We start from the raw sequence: 8,958 nt of genomic DNA, 5'->3' as shown, positions 1-8,958 counted from the left end.
TTGATTGGTTAAGCCCCTTTGAGGTCAGGGGACTTTGTAGAATAGACCTCCAGCCCATTAGGGGCTTGTCGACAGAGGGGTGTTGTTTAATGGTTAAACTTAGGCCCTGAATTTTCGGGAAGGCTTGACTTTGAGTTGGTGTGTGCTTAAAAAGTTGATGCTTTGCTGAAAATTCTTCCCTTTAGCTGTAAGGAGGAATGGGTTGGAAGATGGGCTAGTTTGATAGGGTCTCAATATGTGAGTAAGATGGGATTATGGTTTGGGAATTGTCTATTTAGCTCTTGGGGGTCATAATTTTCTGTTAGGAGGGTGTAGATATGGGGTTGGAATATGTAGAAGAGGGGGCATCCTTTTCTGTTGGGAGGGGTAGATTATAGAGGGGGGTAGTGTAGGTAGCCCCTTTGTATTGGTTAAACTTCTTTGTGTTTGATTGGTTAAGCCCCTTGGGTTGTCATCTCTTGTTATTAGTATAGGGTTGGATTGGTGTATTTGGGTTGTAGGGTGTTTGTTTAGTAATAGGAGGGTGGGGTTAGGAAGGGTTTGGGAATTGTCTATTTAGCTCTTGGGGGTCTTCATTTTCTGTTAGGAGAGGGTAGATTTTGGGTTGGAATATGTAGCATAGGGGGTCATCCTTTTCTGTTGGGAGGGCTAGATTATAGAGGTTGGTCGTGTAGGTAGCCCCTTTGTATTGGTTAAACTTCTTTGTGTTTGATTGGTTAAGCCCCTTGGGTTGTCATCTCTTGTTATTAGTATAGGGTTGGATTGGTCTATTTGGGTTGTAGGGTGTTTGTTTTGTATTAGGAGGGAGGGGTTAGGAAGGGTTTGGGAATTGTCTATTTAGCTCTTGGGGGTCTTCATTTTCTGTTAGGAAGGTAGAGTTTTGGGGTTGGAATATGTAGCATACGGGGTCATTGTTTTCTCTTGGGAGGGCTAGATTATATAGGGGGGTCGTGTAGGTAGCCCCTTTGCATTGGTTAAACTTCTTTGTGTTTGATTGGTTAAGCCCCTTGGGTTGTCATCTCTTGTTATTAGTATAGGGTTGGAGTTGGTTTATTTAGGTTGTAGGGTTTCTCGTTTTGTATAAGAGGGTGGGGATAGGAATGGTGGTCTTTTAAGTTAGTGACTCCCTTTGTATTTGATTGGTTAAGCCCCTTTGAGGTCAGGGGACTTTGTAGAATAGACCTCCAGCCCATTAGGGGCTTGTCGACAGAGGGGTGTTGTTTAATGGTTAAACTTAGGCCCTGAATTTTCGGGAAGGCTTGACTTTGAGTTGGTGTGTGCTTAAAAAGTTGAAGCTTTGCTGAAAATTCTTCCCTTTAGCTGTAAGGAGGAATGGGTTGGAAGATGGGCTAGTTTGATAGTGTCTTTATATGTGAGTAAGGTGGGATTATGGTTTGGGAATTGTCTATTTAGCTCTTGGGGGTCATAATTTTCTGCTAGGAGAGGGTAGATTTTGGGTTGGAATATGTAGCATAGGGGGCATCCTTTTCTGTTGGGAGGGCTAGATTATAGAGGTTGGTCGTGTAGGTAGCCCCTTTGTATTGGTTAAACTTCTTTGTGTTTGATTGGTTAAGCCCCTTGGGTTGTCATCTCTTGTTATTAGTATAGGGTTGGATTGGTGTATTTGGGTTGTAGGGTGTTTGTTTAGTAATAGGAGGGTGGGGTTAGGAAGGGTTTGGGAATTGTCTATTTAGCTCTTGGGGGTCTTCATTTTCTGTTAGGAAGGTAGAGTTTTGGGGTTGGAATATGTAGCATAGGGGGTCATCGTTTTCTGTTGGGAGGGCTAGATTATAGAGGGGGGTCGTGTAGGTAGCCCCTTTGTATTGGTTAAACTTCTTTGTGTTTGATTGGTTAAGCCCCTTGGGTTGTCATCTCTTGTTATTAGTATAGGGTTGGATTGGTCTATTTGGGTTGTAGGGTGTTTGTTTAGTATTAGGAGGGTGGGGTTAAGAAGGGTTTGGGAATTGTCTATTTAGCTCTTTGGGGTCTTCATTTTCTGTTAGGAAGGTAGAGTTTTGGGGTTGGAATATGTAGCATACGGGGTCATTGTTTTCTCTTGGGAGGGCTAGATTATATAGGGGGGTCGTGTAGGTAGCCCCTTTGTATTGGTTAAACTTCTTTGTGTTTGATTGGTTAAGCCCCTTGGGTTGTCATCTCTTGTTATTAGTATAGGGTTGGAGTTGGTGTATTTAGGTTGTAGGATTGTTGTTTTGTATTAGGAGGGTGGGGATAGGAAGGTGTTTTTTAAGGGAATTTTATTTAGCTCTTGGGGGGTCAGGGGACTTTGTAGAATAGACCTCCAGCCCATTAGGGGCTTGTCTGTTAGGAAGAGGGGTGTTGTTTAATGGTTAAACTTATTTAGCTCTTGGGGGTCTTCATTTTCTGTTAGGAGGGTAAAGTTTTAGGGTTAAGATATGTAGCATTGGGGGTTATCCTTTTCTGTTGGGAGGGGTAGATTATAGAGGGAGGTCGTGTAGGTAGCCCCTTTGTATTGGTTAAACTTCTTTGTGTTTGATTGGTTAAGCCCCTTGGGTTGTCATCTCTTGTTATTAGTATAGGGTTGGAGTTGGTGTATTTGGGTTGTAGGGTTTCTCGTTTTATAAAAGAGGATGGGGTTAGGAATAGTTTTGGAATTGTCTATTTAGCTCTTGGGGGTCTTCACTTTCTGTTAGGAGGGTAGAGTTTGGGGTGGGAATATGTAGCATAGGGGGTCATCCTTTTCTGTTGGGAGGGGTAGATTATAGAGGGAGGTTGTGTAGGTAGCCCCTTTGTATTGGTTAAACTTCTTTGTGTTTGATTGGTTAAGCCCCTTGGGTTGTCATCTCTTGTTATTAGTATAGGGTTGGAGTTGGTGTATTTGGGTTGTAGGGTGTTTGTTTTGTATTAGGAGGGTTTAGGAAGGGTTTGGGTTTTAAGTTTGAGGTCTTTGTCTTGACTTTGAGGGTGTGTGCTGTTTTTGTATTCTTTGTGTAAGGAGGAATGGGTTGGAGGTTAGGGGGGGTCTTGTTATTAGTATAGGGTTGGAGTTGGGAATGTATTGGTTTCTTTGTGTTTGATTGGTTAAGCCCCTTGGGTTCTCTATTTAGCTCTTGGGGGTCATTATTTTCTGTTAGAAGGGTGTAGTTTTGGGGTTGGAATATGTAGCATAGGGGGTCATCCTTTTCTGTTGGGAGGGGTAGATTATAGAGGGAGGTTGTGTAGGTAGCCCCTTTGTATTGGTTAAACTTCTTTGTGTTTGATTGGTTAAGCCCCTTGGGTTGTCATCTCTTGTTATTAGTATAGGGTTGGAGTTGGCGTATTTAGGTTGTAGGTTTCTGGTTTTGTATTACGCGGGTGGTGTTAGGAAAGGTGGTCTTTTAAGTTAGTGACTCCCTTTGTATTTGATTGGTTAAGCCCCTTTGAGGTCAGGGGACTTTGTAGAATAGACCTCCAGCCCATTAGGGGCTTGTCGACAGAGGGGTGTTGTTTAATGGTTAAACTTAGGCCCTGAATTTTCGGGAAGGCTTGACTTTGAGTTGGTGTGTGCTTAAAAAGTTGATGCTTTGCTGAAAATTCTTCCCTTTAGCTGTAAGGAGGAATGGGTTGGAAGATGGGCTAGTTTGATAGTGTCTTTATATGTGAGTAAGGTGGGATTATGGTTTGGGAATTGTCTATTTAGCTCTTGGGGGTCATAATTTTCTGTTAGGAGAGGGTAGATTTTGGGTTGGAATATGTAGCATAGGGGGTCATCCTTTTCTGTTGGGAGGGGTAGATTATAGAGGGAGGTTGTGTAGGTAGCCCCTTTGTATTGGTTAAACTTCTTTGTGTTTGATTGGTTAAGCCCCTTGGGTTGTCATCTCTTGTTATTAGTATAGGGTTGGATTGGTGTATTTGGGTTGTAGGGTATTAGGAGGGTGGGGTTAGGAAGGGTTTGGGAATTGTCTATTTAGCTCTTGGGGGTCTTCATTTTCTGTTAGGAGGGTAGAGTTTGGGGTGGGAATATGTAGCATAGGGGGTCATCCTTTTCTGTTGGGAGGGCTAGATTATAGAGGTTGGTCGTGTAGGTAGCCCCTTTGTATTGGTTAAACTTCTTTGTGTTTGATTGGTTAAGCCCCTTGGGTTGTCATCTCTTGTTATTAGTATAGGGTTGGATTGGTCTATTTGGGTTGTAGGGTGTTTGTTTTGTATTAGGAGGGAGGGGTTAGGAAGGGTTTGGGAATTGTCTATTTAGCTCTTGGGGGTCTTCATTTTCTGTTAGGAGGGTAGAGTTTGGGGTGGGAATATGTAGCATAGGGGGTCATCCTTTTCTGTTGGGAGGGGTAGATTATAGAGGGAGGTTGTGTAGGTAGCCCCTTTGTATTGGTTAAACTTCTTTGTGTTTGATTGGTTAAGCCCCTTGGGTTGTCATCTCTTGTTATTAGTATAGGGTTGGATTGGTCTATTTGGGTTGTAGGTTTCTCGTTTTGTATTAGGAGGGTGAGTTTAGAAAAGGTTGTCTTTTAAGTTAGTGACTCCCTTTGTATTTGATTGGTTAAGCCCCTTTGAGGTCAGGGGACTTTGTAGAATAGACCTCCAGCCCATTAGGGGCTTGTCGACAGAGGGGTGTTGTTTAATGGTTAAACTTAGGCCCTGAATTTTCGGGAAGGCTTGACTTTGAGTTGGTGTGTGCTTAAAAAGTTGATGCTTTGCTGAAAATTCTTCCCTTTAGCTGTAAGGAGGAATGGGTTGGAAGATGGGCTAGTTTGATAGTGTCTTTATATGTGAGTAAGATGGGATTATGGTTTGGGAATTGTCTATTTAGCTCTTGGGGGTCTTTATTTTCTGTTAGGAAGGTAGAGTTTTGGGGTTGGAATATGTAGCATAGTGGGTCATCGTTTTCTGTTGGGAGGGCTAGATTACAGAGGGGGTAGTGTAGGTAGTCCCTTTGTATTGGTTAAACTTCTTTGCATTTGATTGGTTAAGCCCCTTGGGTTGTCATCTCTTGTTATTAGTATAGGGTTGGATTGGTGTATTTGGGTTGTAGGGTGTTTGTTTAGTAATAGGAGGGTGGGGTTAGGAAGGGTTTGGGAATTGTCTATTTAGCTCTCTTGGGGTTGGAATATGTAGCATAGCGGGTCATCCTTTTCTGTTGGGAGGGCTAGATTATAGAGGTTGGTCGTGTAGGTAGCCCCTTTGTATTGGTTAAACTTCTTTGTGTTTGATTGGTTAAGCCCCTTGGGTTGTCATCTCTTGTTATTAGTATAGGGTTGGATTGGTCTATTTGGGTTGTAGGGTGTTTGTTTTGTATTAGGAGGGAGGGGTTAGGAAGGGTTTGGGAATTGTCTATTTAGCTCTTGGGGGTCTTCATTTTCTGTTAGGAAGGTAGAGTTTTGGGTTGGAATATGTAGCATAGGGGGTCATCCTTTTCTATTGGGAGGGGTAGATTATAGAGGGAGGTTGTGTAGGTAGCCCCTTTGTATTGGTTAAACTTCTTTGTGTTTGATTGGTTAAGCCCCTTGGGTTGTCATCTCTTGTTATTAGTATAGGGTTGGAGTTGGTGTAATTAGGTTGTAGGATGTTTGTTTTGTATTATGATGGAGGGTATAAGAAGGGTTTGGGAATTGTCTATTTAGCTCTTGGGGGTCTTCATTTTCTGTTAGGAAGGTAGAGTTTTGGGGTTGGAATATGTAGCATAGGGGGTCATCCTTTTCTGTTGGGAGGGGTAGATTATAGAGGGAGGTTGTGTAGGTAGCCCCTTTGTATTGGTTAAACTTCTTTGTGTTTGATTGGTTAAGCCCCTTGGGTTGTCATATCTTGTAATTAGTATAGGGTTGGAGTTGGCGTATATAGGTTGTAGGATTTTGTTTTGTATTAGTTAGGAAGGGTTTGTCTATTTAGCTCTTGGGGGTCTTCATTTTCAGTTAGGAAGGTAGAGTTTTGGGTGGGAATATGTAGCATGGGGGGTCATCCTTTTCTATTGGGAGGGGTAGATTATAGAGGGAGGTTGTGTAGGTAGCCCCTTTGTATTGGTTAAACTTCTTTGTGTTTGATTGGTTAAGCCCCTTGGATTGTCATCTCTTGTAATTAGTATAGGGTTGGAGTTTGGGTATATAGGTTTTAGGTTTCTCATTTGTATGAGAAGGGTTGGGTTAAGAAAGGTGGTATTTTAAGTTAGTGACTCCCTTTGTATTTGATTGGTTAAGCCCCTTTGAGGTCAGGGGACTTTGTAGAATAGACCTCCAGCCCATTAGGGGCTTGTCGACAGAGGGGTGTTGTTTAATGGTTAAACTTAGGCCCTGAATTTTCGGGAAGGCTTGACTTTGAGTTGGTGTGTGCTTAAAAAGTTGAAGCTTCGCTGAAAATTCTTCCCTTTAGCTGTAAGGGGGAATGGGTTGGAAGATGGGCTAGTTTGATAGTGTCTTTATATGTGAGTAAGATGGGATTATGGTTTGGGAATTGTCTATTTAGCTCTTGGGGGTCATAATTTTCTGTTAGGAGGGTGTAGATATGGGGTTGGAATATGTAGAAGAGGGGGCATCCTTTTCTGTTGGGAGGGGTAGATTATAGAGGGGGGTAGTGTAGGTAGCCCCTTTGTATTGGTTAAACTTCTTTGTGTTTGATTGGTTAAGCCCCTTGGGTTGTCATCTCTTGTTATTAGTATAGGGTTGGATTGGTGTATTTGGGTTGTAGGGTGTTTGTTTAGTAATAGGAGGGTGGGGTTAGGAAGGGTTTGGGAATTGTCTATTTAGCTCTTGGGGGTCTTCATTTTCTGTTAGGAAGGTAGAGTTTTGGGTTGGAATATGTAGCATAGGGGGTCATCCTTTTCTATTGGGAGGGGTATATTATAGAGGGAGGTCGTGTAGGTAGCCCTTTTGTATTGGTTAAACTTCTTTGTGTTTGATTGGTTAAGCCCCTTGGGTTATCATCTTGTTTTCTATTAGTATAGGGTTGGTAGTTTTGTATTGGTTAAACTTCTTTGTGTTTGATTGGTTAAGCCCCTTGGGTTGTCATCTCTTGTTATTAGTATAGGGTTGGATTGGTCTATTTGGGTTGTAGGGTGTTTGTTTTGTATTAGGAGGGTGGGGTTAGGAAGGGTTTGGGAATTGTCTATTTAGCTCTTGGGGGTCTTCATTTTCTGTTAGGAAGGTAGAGTTTTGGGTTGGAATATGTAGCATAGGGGGTCATCCTTTTCTATTGGGAGGGGTAGATTATAGAGGGAGGTTGTGTAGGTAGCCCCTTTGTATTGGTTAAACTTCTTTGTGTTTGATTGGTTAAGCCCCTTGGGTTGTCATCTCTTGTTTTTATTATAGGGTTTGTTTGGTGTATTTTGGGTGTTGGGTGTTTGTTTAGTAATAGGAGGGTGGGGTTAAGAAGGGTTTAGGAATTGTCTATTTAGTTCTTGGGGGTCTTCATTTTCTGTTAGGAAGGTAGGGTTTTGGGTGGGAATATGTAGCATGGGGGGTCATCCTTTTCTGTTGGGAGGGGTAGATTATAGAGGGAGGTTGTGTAGGTAGCCCCTTTGTATTGGTTAAACTTCTTTGTGTTTGATTGGTTAAGCCCCTTGGGTTGTCATCTCTTGTTATTAGTATAGGGTTGGAGTTGGCGTATTTAGGTTGTAGGTTTCTCGTTTTGATTACGCGGGTGGTGTTAGGAAAGGTGGTCTTTTAAGTTAGTGACTCCCTTTGTATTTGATTGGTTAAGCCCCTTTGAGGTCAGGGGACTTTGTAGAATAGACCTCCAGCCCATTAGGGGCTTGTCGCAGAGGGGTGTTGTTTAATGGTTAAACTTAGGCCCTGAATTTTCGGGAAGGCTTGACTTTGAGTTGGTGTGTGCTTAAAAAGTTGATGCTTTGCTGAAAATTCTTCCCTTTAGCTGTAAGGAGGAATGGGTTGGAAGATGGGCTAGTTTGATAGGGTCTTTATATGTGAGTAAGATGGGATTATGGTTTGGGAATTGTCTATTTAGCTCTTGGGGGTCATAATTTTCTGTTAGGAGGATGTAGATTTGGGGTTGGAATATGTAGCATAGGGGGTCATCCTTTTCTGTTGGGAGGGGTAGATTATAGAGGGAGGTTGTGTAGGTAGCCCCTTTGTATTGGTTAAACTTCTTTGTGTTTGATTGGTTAAGCCCCTTGGGTTGTCATCTCTTGTTATTAGTATAGGGTTGGATTGGTCTATTTGGGTTGTAGGGTGTTTGTTTAGTATTAGGAGGGTGGGGTTAGGAAGGGTTTGGGAATTGTCTATTTAGCTCTTGGGGGTCTTTATTTTCTGTTAGGAAGGTAGAGTTTTGGGGTGGGAATATGTAGCATAGGGGGTCATCGTTTTCTGTTGGGTGGGCTAGATCATAGAGGGGGGTTGTGTAAGTAGCCCCTTTGTATTGGTTAAACTTCTTCGCATTTGATTGGTTAAGCCCCTTGGGTTGTTATCTCTTGTTATTAGTATAGGGTTGGGTTGGTCTATTTGGGTTGTAGGGTGTTTGTTTTGTACAGGGAGGATGGGGTTAGGAAGGGTTTGGGAATTGTCTATTTAGCTCTTGGGGGTCTTCATTTTCTGTTAGGAGGGTAGAGTTTGGGGTGGGAATATGTAGCATAGGGGGTCATCCTTTTCTATTGGGAGGGGTAGATTATAGAGGGAGGTTGTGTAGGTAGCCCCTTTGTATTGGTTAAACTTCTTTGTGTTTGATTGGTTAAGCCCCTTGGGTTGTCATCTCTTGTTATTAGTATAGGGTTGGATTGGTCTATTTGGGTTGTAGGGTGTTTGTTTAGTAATACGAGGGTGGGGTAAGGAAGGGTTTGGGTATTGTCTATTTAGCTCTTTTGGGGTTGGAATATGTAGCATAGGGGGTCATCCTTTTCTGTTGGGAGGGGTAGATTATAGAGGGGGGTAGTGTAGGTAGCCCCTTTGTATTGGTTAAACTTCTTTGTGTTTGATTGGTTAAGCCCCTTGGGTTGTCATCTCTTGTTATTAGTATAGGGTTGGAGGGTATATTGGGTTGTAGGAT

General features: G+C 42.5%; 1 long non-coding RNA gene across 1 annotated transcript; it reads left to right on the top strand.

The window, feature by feature from the left end:
• The first annotated feature begins 3,080 nt into the window (after positions 1-3,080).
• Positions 3,081-5,458, top strand: LOC134238852 (uncharacterized). The gene is made up of 3 exons (XR_009986108.1): positions 3,081-3,152; positions 4,745-4,842; positions 5,091-5,458. It is a non-coding gene; the product is annotated as an uncharacterized LOC134238852 (long non-coding RNA).
• The last annotated feature ends 3,500 nt before the right edge of the window (positions 5,459-8,958 follow it).

This window comes from Saccostrea cucullata, unplaced genomic scaffold (assembly GCF_032062105.1).
Source record: "Saccostrea cucullata isolate Sc308-1 unplaced genomic scaffold, CSIRO_AGI_Scuc_v1 ctg2632, whole genome shotgun sequence".
Classification (NCBI taxonomy): Eukaryota; Metazoa; Mollusca; class Bivalvia; order Ostreida; family Ostreidae; genus Saccostrea; species Saccostrea cuccullata.
This window is presented reverse-complemented; position numbering and strand designations above follow the sequence as displayed.